The sequence below is a fragment of the Ctenopharyngodon idella genome, chromosome 12 (assembly GCF_019924925.1).
Source record: "Ctenopharyngodon idella isolate HZGC_01 chromosome 12, HZGC01, whole genome shotgun sequence".
NCBI lineage: Eukaryota > Metazoa > Chordata > Actinopteri > Cypriniformes > Xenocyprididae > Ctenopharyngodon > Ctenopharyngodon idella.
The window spans coordinates 3149956-3162273 of record NC_067231.1 but is presented as its reverse complement, the minus strand read 5'-3'; the positions used below and the strand labels follow the sequence as shown (position 1 = coordinate 3162273).

The window sequence follows — 12318 nt, the reverse complement described above, 5'->3', positions numbered from 1 at the left end:
ACAACAGAACTATTCTACAATTTGAGTATTCATATGTCTCTCTCTCTCTGTGTGTGTGTGTGTGTGTGTGTGTGTGTGTGTGTGTGCCTATGCCATCTGTCTTTCTGTGTGTCTGCATTTAATGTTGTGGGAGTAAAAGCTTCTTCAACAGGTCACTGACAGTGTCAATGTCAAGGGACATGAGAATGTCTTTCTCTGTGGCCATCAGCATGAACGCCTCCAAGTGTTCCTGGAAATTTGTGCTCCTTAGGCAATTCTTGATGAATTTCAAGATGGAAAAACTTCTCTCACAAGCTGTGTCACAGGCAGAGTCAGCAGGAATTTGTATGCCAATCCAAGTATGTGATAGGCATCGGTCAGGAGGTTGTACCTTGTGAGGAGTTGATAGCAACAGGTTGGGCAGTTTTTACAGGCCTTGCAGGTGCTATTTTGTATTTCTCCCTCTTCCCAAACACAAGAATTATCCTCTGCTATCCTGACCTTGTACTTTTCAAGTACAGATTGTTTAAGTCTTGGCCACTTGACTGCAAGGCATTTTAACTCACTTTGCAAATGGGCAGGAGTTGCCCTGTTGTCAAATCTGAGCAAGTATTTATTCAGTTCGTGAAACGCAGAATCAGGCAAGCCTGATGAAGAAACTTCAGGAAAATTTCTAGGATACAGGATAGCCAAGTCTGCATAGAGGGAAAGTTAAAAAGCGTCGATGGATGCTCTCTGTGGCTGTGTCCATGATCTAGTTATGTACCTTAGCTTCATAAGCACTGTTTGCATCTGTAAAGCTCTCATCACTTGTCATTTCATCAGGCATCATCTTTTTCTTTCTTTTCCGTTTCTCTGGAAGTGTTTCCTCCACTTCAAATTCACATTCCTCTTCAGACATGAGTTCTGCATTTGCCCACTTAACAAAATTATCTGCAGGAATCTTCAATGACTAAAAATCTTTAGAGCATCTTGAGTGCTGAGAACCATTCAGTGAGCAGATAAGATGTCTATACCATTCATCTGCAGGTATTTTGAGAGTGGTGTTGTGACTTCAAAAATCTGAGCAGTCAAAACTGTCTCATACCTCATTAAAACCTTTAAGAGCGCTCTTGCTTTGACATGCATTGTTGTTTTCAGGTTTTCCTGGCCTTCAAGGGTTTTCAGTGTCCTCAGCACATCAATGTAGATGCACTGTATTGGCTTTCCAAAGGACCCAAAGATCTTCTTCATTGCAGCATCCTTGGCCCACCACCGTATTTCTCCAATAATGGAAAGGTGCTTGTGCCGACTACCTGGCTTCCCTGCTCCAACACATTCATCCTTTGGTATGACTTACGAAAAAAGACGGCAACATCATTAACCAATGAGAAGAGGGACCCACTGGAAATGGCCACTTCTGTTGGGTCAGCCAGAACTAAGTTTACGACATGTGCGTAACACTTGAGTTGGTGCTTTGGAAGACAGCAGTGTGGAAAAACCTCTGTACTGGCCTTGCATATTTGATGTACCTTTGGTGGCATTACTGATGCTGTTACTGATTTCCAAATTTGATTTTTTCATCACATCTGTGAGCATCTGAACAAAATATTGGTCAGTGGATGCTTCACTGCAAATAGCCTTTCCTGGACTGTGTCTTTGACGTACTTCAGACTGATAGAGCACTGCTCTTGGGATGTAATATCTTGGGTTGTGTCATTCTGCACAGAAAACATCCCAGCTTCAGTAACCTCTTTTACAATGGTTTCCTGAATAAGCTGCTGCTGCACTGTAGAAATAACCTTGTTGACCGTTGTTTTTAACAACATCATCAGAAGAGATCCTTGACCTTTGTTTTGTGTCTGATGCATCTTCTTACTTTTCTCTATGCACTCTGTGAGATATTCCTTCATGCATACATCATATTTATCATAAGTAAATCACATAATCATAAGTAAAATTACCAACTCTAAAAAGTTCCCATGATCAGTGCTGTTGTCCTGTAGGGTGTAAGCGGCTTCAGACTGTGTCCTCTCTGTAGCTAAGTCCTCTCTTGTCAATAAGCTTCACTATATCAACAGCATGTTCCAAAACCTGTCGTCTCTTCTGTACCTGATCTCTGTGGGACGCTATTTGGGAGCCATGTAGCAAACTGGCTATAATAGCTTTTGATGCTCTTAAAAAATAGGCTTCTGCACAAACTGCTCCTTTCATGCTCCTCTACTCTTTGGCCAACATGCTTCCAGTCCTGCATCCCACTTATGAAGGGACTACTTTCATCTGGCCTGGCAAATGCTAGACACATTGAACAATACAATGTATGATTCTCCTCACAATATGTGAGCCATTTGCGATTCGTGCCATCTTTAAAATTGAACACTCTCTGCAGAGACAAATGTTTTGTTTCCTTTCGAAAGGGAACTCGCACTGCGTCCTGAGACACTTTGGGGGGAATGCCTCCATGTGGTATATAAAGCAACTGTAAAATCGTGGCAATCCTATTGGCCGGCGACAGCCTATGACGTCATACTAGTGCAACCAGAAAGTATATAAGGGGCACCTAGAGAACATGTCATCCTCTTTTCATCTTCAGGGACTGTTTTGTTTGAAGCTGTTCAAGTCAAGGTAAAAATGGCACTGTGAGCGTTTCCCGTTGAGGAAGCTCCACTCTCGTTTGTCTCTCTTCTCGAGGGAAGACCTGCTGAAAGACTGGACCAGAATTTAAATCTTGTATACAAAAAAAGAAAAACAAAAAAAAAAGTGCTGGTCCGGGTCTACGTTTTTCTAAAAAGCTGAAGCCACCGCTCTACTGAGTTACAGATAAGATCACGATTTCAAGTGTATGGCCCCCTTTAGGTCTCCTTGATAAACCACCCTAGGCTGAGTGGAGGTGTTTCCTCTCACTGAGAGAGTATGAGGCACTATGCAGAAGCCTCCACTCCCCTAGCTCCAGTTAGATCATGACTTCAAGCACTCGGCCCTCCGTGGGCCGCCTTGACAACCACCTTGTGGTGAGTGAGCTGTCTTCCTCTAGTCTGAAAGTCACTACATCGAAGCCGCTGCTCCATTGAGCTCTAGGTAGATGATGTCCTAGGTAGAAGTGTTGGTCTATCGTAAGGCCACCCTGACAATCACCCTGTGGTGAGTGTGTGGGCTTCCTCTCATTTAGAGAGTCATTATGAAGCCACCGCTTCACAGAGCTCCAGGTGGACAGTTCCCCTGTAGTGAGTGAGTCAGCCTCCTCCTGCTTAGAGAGTTGTTAGGCTGAAACCTCCGCTCCACTGAGCTCCAGGAAGATCATGAATGAGCGTTGTTAGTCTTCCTCTCATTTAGAGAGTGAAAAGCACTATGCTGGAGCCTCTGCTCTCTAGAGCTTTGGTTAGTATCATTATCTAGCTTGTGGCCTTTTAGAGCAGGCTCTCCTGTGAAAGCTTCTTGATTGTAACCATCAAGTTGTGGGATTGAGTGTCCTAGGGTTCTTTCGTGGAACTTCATCCCATTGAGGCCTCCGCTCCTCCAGAGCTTAGTTCAGACAGCAGTCTGTCTTAGAGCAAGAGTCATTATTTGTTCAGACCTCCACTGTTGAGCTTTGTCTCAGGTCAAGCTGATATTACCTCCCCTTGTTCAGAGTCCTCTAAGAGTGCTTTGCTTCCCGAGCTTTGCGCCCCTTGTGTTCAACACCAGTGAAGCTTAGGTCAAGCTGACTAAGTACTCCCTCCTATTCAGGACAGTGTTGAGTACACTCCCTTAGAGATCAAGCAGTCTACACACATTTGGTGGCTATCTCTGTTAGACTCATTTCCAAATTGTTGGCCCTCCTTGAGCCACCTTGATGGTGATCTTCCGGGTCGTGCTACATTCCTAGCACTACCTTGCTCCGAGTCTGGTCAGAAGGTTGAAGGACTCACATGAGGCTTTTTAGAGCTTTTTAGAGCTGTAGGTACTCCCTCGTTTGAAAGAATTGTCCTATAGAGCCTCGCTCCCTGAGTTTGGTCTGAAAGGTCGAGAGATTCTTGTGAAATCTTGGTGTAGATCAGCTCTTGATAGAGCTGGAGGTACTCCTCTCATTAGGGACCCTATGTAGAGTACCCAGCCTCCATAGTGCTTTGTAGGTTCAGGGTCGAGCAGAGTAGCTCCCCTTGTTTTTAAAAGTTTGGAAAGCGCTATGCTGAGTCCTGCTCCCCAGGATGCCCATCTCTTTGTCTGGTGTAAGCTGGTTACTGCCTCTTCTGCAGTCAAGTCAAGTCTCCTTTATTTATATAGCACTTTTTACAATGCAGATTGTGTCAGAGCAGCTTTACAGTGATAACAGGAAAATAACTTTGGCTGCAGAGCAGCTCTAGAAGAAAATGGTGTCATTGTCCAACTTAATTAAGTTCAGTATTGATTCATTCCATTGTAAAAATCATTAGTTATTAATTTAGTTAATTTATCTATACAGCAGCTCTTTAGAAAACAGTGATGTCATCGTCCAGCTCAGTTCAGTTTGCATACAATGGTGTCAATGCAGACAGATCAAAAACATTTTTTAATATAAAGTGTCCCCAACTAAGCAAGCCAGAGTAACCCTAACCCAAACTCCATCAGGTGACAAAAATGGAGAAAAAAAAAAACCTTGGGAGAAACCAGGCTCAGTCCAGGAGGCAGTTCTCCTCTGGCCAACAATGAACAGCGCATGATTATGATTTGTGCAGTATTACGGGTCATAAATCAGATTGGGATCGGAACAGTCAAAATATTTAATCCAGTTCTATCTGGTTGAAGATCAGATTCATTACGCCGGTATGGAAACATTTTTTCTTTTCTTTTTCTTTTTTTTTTTTTTTTGAGGATCTGTGCCACTGGCTGTTGTGTCGATTAGGCTTTCACAGGGGATAGTCTAGTTGACACAATCTGTTGACACAGTCCCTCTCATCTGGTTGCCTCTCATAAGGCAAGAATGGTAAGAGGCTCTGTTTAGGAAACAGACAAGTTGTTGGCTGGACTAGGTCACAAGTCAGACCGGGTTAGCCTCCCTGGTGGCTCTGAGAGTTGACACAATGTCCCCCTAAAAAGTGACTGGCCAGGGCTCATTTTGGCCCCTGGCCATATTCCCTTAAAGGAACCCCTTCCCGGTGAAGATGTTGGTTCCAAGCCCTTGAGCAGCCTTTGACAATCCTTCCGGTACCTTACGAAGGCTTTTTTCATTGAAGCGTGTAGCTCGGGCAGTGGCCGTAGGGAATACGGTCACTAACAACCTAGTGTGTGAACAGAAGGGGGAGTGGTTCTGGCGTTTTAATAGGAACTGCCATTATTGTGCTTAGTCAAAGCCATTTTTCGGCATGCACTCCCCTCAGCATGGCAGCGTGGGTATTTCATTCTCCAAAGTGTCTCAGGACGCAGAGACGTTCCCTTTCCCTTTCGAAAGGGAACGTCTCTGGTTATGACTATAATCTATATAATGACTTCATAGGCTGTTGCCAGCCAATAGAATTGCAGTGATTTTACAGTTACTTCAGATACCAGTCACACGGACGCGTTCCCCCCAAAGTGTCTCAGGATGCAGTGTCTCGTTCCCTGTTCTCAGGGAGCCACGGTTACAGTCCTAACCTGAAACGTTTTTTGTTGGGGGTGGTAAGAGAAAAATTTCTCCAGGCTGTGACTGTCTGACTTTGGAAGTTGGAAATATTGAGAGATGGAGCAATCATCCTGACTCTCACTGACACTATGCTTTTCGCTCCTGCAACTACCATCACCCTGAATAAGCAAATGAATACAGATAAAGAATAAAAGAGCTTAGGTTTTTTTATGAAAATTTCTTTAAAGTTACAGATTCACCTTATGTAGACCTTACTCTGTTTAAATATCACAAAATAGCCATGTCAGTCACTTTCTCGAAAACAAGGTGTAGTTTTTTTTTTTTTTTCGTGATTGTGTTTCAGTGGGAACAGGCTAAACTGAATGGAGATCAGTTACATTCCTCAAATTTAATACAGATTCAGGAATATGAATGATTACCTGATTAAGCAGTAATCAGGGAGTAGGTGATAAGGCACAGGATAGCATCAAGTCCCAGGTCAGGAACAAGACTTGACTTGACAAACATGAGGTAACATACAACGATGATCTGGCACAGGACTGCAAACATAAGGAAAATAAATAGGGAGCAAACAAGGCAGGTAACGAGGGAGGACAGGTGGGGCAAATGAACCAATAATCGGGTAACCCCACCCATCTTGTTACACAATTGACAGGAGAGCACATGGCACAAGGAAACACATATGACAAACAATGCGCTCACACCAAACATGACAAAAACATGAGCACATGGCCAGTGAAAACAAACACAACCCATGTACTCACAAAAAACGAGACATGAACACACAACTAATGAAAACACTCACAAGCCGCATGTTCACAAAACACAAGACAAAACCTAACATGAAAGCATGTGGCCGATGTAAACACAAACCGCGTGCTACACAGAACACAACACACGCAGACAGAACGAGCGAATGCTCATTCCATGCGCTCATGACAGAAGACAAACACATGGAGCATGAATGTACGAATCCCGACATAAAACCGAAACCAAACTAGACCGAAGTGCCGGGATCTGAACACCACGCTCCACACACAAAACAACCCACAGGGACAGAAGAGAGCATGGCTCAAGCACACTTAAAACCGCGCACTCACACAAAGACAAGACAAGATGATAGCAGTGTCAGAGCTCTGTCACCAAGCAAAGAATAAACAGACCGAAGTGACAGAACACTGACACTACCCCCCCTCAATATACCCCCCACCTAGCGTCCGTAATGAGGAACACCAAAACAAGACAGGAACATGACAACAAGACTGACACAACAACAGAGAACACAAGACAGAAAGGGGTCAAACTACAGAGACAAGGAAGGAAGGGAGGGCTCCGGCCAATCAGGAACCTCAGCAGACGGCCAGTGCGGGACCAGAGGGATGGACCAGGTGGACTCCGGTGCATCTGGAGTCTTGGCAGAGGGCCAGGGCGTTGCCGGAGGGACAGACCAAGCAGGCTCTGGCAGGTCTGGAGTCCTGGCGGAGGGCTAGGGCGGTGCCGGAGGGATGGACCAGGCTGGCTCCAGTGGGTCTGGAGTCCTGGCAGAGGGACAGGGTGGTGCCAGAGGGAAGGCCCAGGTGGGCTCCGGCAGGTATGGAGTGCTGGCAGATTGCCAGGGCGAAGCTGGGAACATGGGTGGGGCAAGCAGGGCAGGCAGCAAGGATGGAACTGGCTTGGCAGGCATCAAGGGCGGAGCTGATGACCTCCTTGGCCATATCTGGGAAAGTGGGCAACTTGGGGATGCCCTCCGTGGCAGTGTCTGGGAGAGCGGGTGCCTCAGGGACGAAACCAAACTAGACTGAAGTGCCTGGAACCGAACACCACGCTCCACACACAAAACAACCCACATGGACAGAAGATAATAATAATAAGAAATAATAAGAAAGATGCACCATTGTTTGAACCCAGAAAAGTCTGGTGGTTCAACAAACAAGACTTCTTTATAGGATGCATCTGTGTTTTCTCTCGAATGAGGAGGAATTGATTAGACTACTGAGAAGTGCATATGCAGAACTAAAATGGGTGATTTTCAAGCATTTGAAAAAAATTTCAACCATTTTTCAATAGACTTGCTAAAATCATGAGGGCCCACCTCTAAACCAAACCCCCAGCAGATTAGTGCAAATCAGGTAAAGCAATTGAAAATGCCCATCATGAAGTAACACACCCCACTGATTGAGAAACACCCATTAGTGTTCTGCACAGATAAATGCCTGCAGGATCTTGTGGTCATAAACTACAAATCACTGTTAGTTTAATGTCACTGTCTTCACCCATGTGTGCTGTTGACCTTCATCCAAATTTCAATGCTGATCCAACATACATTAAACACTGAAATGTCAATCTTAACCAAAATGATGGTTTGGATCAAAACTCAACATTGTATCAATGTCAACATGCTATCTGGGAACAGTTTGTTTCGGCCGAAGACAAGAATGCCATCTGCATGACATATAACACCACTGAAATCCTCCAGTAGTTGAGACATTTGCTTTTGTAAGTGCTCTGGTGCTGATACAATTCCAAATGGAAGTCTGTTGAAAAAGTATCTCCCGAATTGAGTAATGAATGTGTTGAGTGGTCTCCACTCTTGGGTCAGGGGAATCTGCCAAAAGCCTGATCTGGCATCAAGTTTTGTGAAGATTGTGGTGTCTGACAGCATGGCTAAACATTGATTGGCAGCCGGAAAAATGTGGTGCTCTCTCTTGACCCATTTGTTTAGGTTTGTCAGGTCCACATATACACAAATTTTTCCATTTGGTTTGGGAATGACTACCAACCCAGCACAGCATTCTGTGAGACTTTTTACCTTTGAAATTACTCCCATTAACTCCATTCTGTCAAGTTCTTATTTCTCTTTTGGGGTGTTGACAACAGATACAGTGTCACTCTAGTCTGCAACTCAATGTGATACGGATCATTCAGCAATCCTAGACCACTGAACACTGATGGAAACTCTGCAATGTAGTTGGTGTCTTGTTGTGTGACTGTGTCAATTTGATGAATGAGATCCAGGGCCTCTATAGCGGGAAGCCCTAGAAGAGGTTTTGTGAGATTGTTTACAACATACACATCTTAAATGCTGCAGTATCTTTTGCACACATTACACACTTTCAAATGAAAAACAAAAGATCCGTACTCGCTTGTGTCTTCCTAATGATTTTTTTTTTTTTTTTTTTTTTTAAATCTTGAAACAGAAGATTCTCCTTATTTGTTGCTTTGTTGGGCATGTTTTTAACATATTAATGACACTAAAGGTAAAAATCCTTCAGTGGACTAGTATTTCACCTGACCTTAAACACTATTGGGCACCTGTGGGGAATTTTGTAGAGACAAGTTGAGCAACACTCCCCATCAAGCATCAGGGCACTCAAGGAGGTCATACTTCAGGAGTTAAACAGAAAAGATGTGACAATTTGTGATGAACTTGTACACTCAATGCCAAGAAGGGTCAGAGCATATATATATATATATATATATATATATATATATACATTCTAGAATATTACATGTTTGTGGAATTCAACTAAGGATGTTTTAATTCTTGCAATCCTTCTTTTAAGTGAAATTGGCTAATTTACTTATTTTACAGATAATGATGACATTTTTCTTCAGGTTTTATTAGGCATACATTTAATAAATGTAAATTTTGTCATCTTTCCATGGATTGCAACAGTGATAATTACTATCTTACAATGATAATTAATATCTATAAATTCAGAGAGAGTATACTCATTTTGTAACTTGTATGCTCTGTTTGATTTCATTTTCCTTGTGTTTAGGTTCTGTTTTCCCTGTGCCTGTCATCTGACCCAGTTTCCCAGTGTGTCTGATTATTGATTACGTTCATCTGTTCTGTTATTTATCTCATTAGTTCTCCTTGTTATTTAAGCCCAGTGTTCACTGTTTTCATTGTTCGGTGTCGTCTATGTGTGAATGTGGTTGTTCTCCCGAGTTCACTGTTGGATTTATTTTTAAAGACTGTTCTTTTCCTTAATCTCCTGTGTTGTGCGATTTGTGCAACCATATTGTGACACATTCATGCTGAGTACTGTAACCACAATTTGAAAGGCAAAAATGTTATGAAAGAATACAGGAAGTCATGAAAAGGATAGCCATAACTTTCTGTTGTCCAGTCACGCACTGTAAAAAATTGTACAAAATGCAGCAGTGAAGATCTCCTTTTGCCAGTGAACACAAATATTCCATTTAAAATCAATACCTCAATATCAAATATAGTTCATAAAAGCTTAAAGGGCCTTTGTGTCATTGTAGCATTCTATATTTGAAAAGACTGACCAAATGAAAAAAGATTGAAACTTTTAATTATAGATGCCTTTATTTAGATTGTCCTGAAATTTCAATTTTTGTATTCTGTTTGTTTCTATGTGTTTTTTGTCTGAACGTTTTTCTAGCCGTTTTTAAAAATTGGATGCAGGCAAAATTCATCATATCAGCAGTTGTTTTTCTTTCTTATGGCTTCAATGGCTTGATGTAACACAGTTGCAAATTTATGTAAATATAATACAAATATCCAGAAAATGGGTAAAGTCAAAATGCAGAAATAGCTGGTATACAAAGTTGAAAGTTATCTTTTCCACATATCAAAATAACCCTATTACTGACTGAACAATAAACATCTATCTTTGTTGTGTTTTCTTCAGCTACAAACCTTAGCATTTACATCCTTTTTTTATGTTGCAGCATCCAGTGTGCATGGTTGTAACTTTTCAGAAAATGTGTTTAGGGTCCTTCAACTGTTAACATAATATTACTGTCATGGATGGCTGAAGATGATGATGAAGGAGAGATGATGAGACTTAGCGGATATGATATGCAGTGTGAAATTGAATGAAACAAAAACAAGAGGTTCACCCTCACACCTGGGCACCATGTTGCAGATGTGTTCCAGGGAGTTCTAGCAAGGGTTAGCCAGATCAGAGTTCATCTCCTTCTAGTGGCTCCGCTCTGGCTGGCCCAAGTTTGGTTTGTGGACCTAGTGTCTCTCCAGGATAGCATCCCCTGGGAGGTCCTAGTCTGGAGAGACCTTTTGTCTCAAGTTCAGGGGACGATATTTCATCCCGGCCAGAGATCTGGAAACTTTGAGTCTGGCCCCTGAGGGACACAAGCTCATAGATTCTGGTCTTTCGGCTGAGGTTGCTGAGACAATCCTGAATTTTAGAGCTCTATCCACTTGGAAGTTGTATGCCCTAAACAGTAGCTGTTTGTATCATGGTTGTGCGCAACATCAATTGAACCCAGTTAACTGCCTTGTTAGCCCAGTGATAGAGTTTCTTCAAGAACGTCTTTCAGCAGGGTTGGCCCTGGTTACTTTAAAGCTTTATGTGGGCACTCTTTCTGCTAACTTCTGATGGAAGGGACCCCTTTGTGTCTCAGTTCGTGCATGGTGCCAGACGCATGAGACCTATCTGTCTGTCCTAGCGTTGGTCCTAGGAGCCTTAGCAGAAGTCACTCTCTGAAAAAATGTTGACTCTTAAAGCAGCTTTACTATTGCTGTTGACTTCACTTAAAAGTGTAGGAGACCGTCAGGCCCTGTCTGTAGCCTCTTCCTGCTTCTCCAGGTGATGTCAGAGCTATACCACACCATAGGAGACCGGACTATATCCCTAAAGTACCCTCTGCGGCTGGTCAGCCGGTTATCCAGCAGGCTCTCTTTCCTCCACCTCATGAGATGCCAGCGCAAGAAAGCTTCCATTTGTTATGTCCAGTTCGTGCTATGAGGATTTATGTTCACCGCTCAAGCCAGTGGTGTAGATCCTCTTTTGGTCTGTTTTTTAGTGGCTACAACAGAGGTAACGTGGTCACCAAGCAGCAAATTTTGCATTGGATCACCCTCTCCTCACTCCACTAGGAGTGTTACGTCTTCTATAGTTCTTGCTAAGGATGGACCCTTACATGACGTACTTCAGCAGGTTGGTCCTCTCCGCACATGTTCATCATGTTTTACAGTTTGGATGCAGATTCAACACAGGGTTGTGAGTACTTCAGAGTATTCAATAAACCAACTCTGCAAAAGTCTTGTCTGGTACCCAAAACTGTACTGTATGTGATTATTGTATTGTATTAAATGTATGTGTCATGTCATGCAATTAGATCCACCTAACAAGGCATAAGAATGAATTAAGAATGTTTTTAAATTCCAATTCAGTTTTTGAATTTTTTTCACGTTTTTTGTACGTTCCATGCAAATATAGGCTACATTTACCAACCTCTGCACTGACAGACAAAGCACACTCTAATTGGGATGTATTTAATACTACTATTACTAATATCCTACAGATATCCTACATCATATCCAGTGATGTTTGCTGATTGTTCTATTTCAAACCCAAGAGAAGAAAATTATACAAAACATCCCTAAATGAAACACTAGAAATAACATATTAGTAGCGTTGCTACCATACTGGAATGATGTTCAATACTTCTTAATTGATGTTTCGAAGATGTTTCATTTGTTGACACTCATAACACACTATAAGAGCTACAGAAAAACACACACAAACAGAAACAAGAGATGATAATAAAGAGTTCACATCATACAATTACTAAATGATGGACATTAAAATCATTTACTTTGTAACCCTTTTTGTGAGATCCTAACATATAATGAGAAGAGAAAATTGTCACAAATTGCAGGTTGCGTCCTTCACAAAGCAGAAATGGAACACACTCTATACAGTACAATCATATCGGTGAGTGTTAAGACCATATCAAAATAAATCTTTCAAGATAGCTCAATACAAATAAATCAATACAGACTT

The 12318-nt window shown here is 42.4% G+C and overlaps 1 protein-coding gene across 4 annotated transcripts in view; it reads right to left on the bottom strand.

The window, feature by feature from the left end:
- Positions 1-12318, bottom strand: part of LOC127523435 (testisin-like) — a 118594-nt gene that overhangs the window by 61019 nt on the left and 45257 nt on the right. The gene's annotated exons all lie outside the window — the stretch shown is intronic.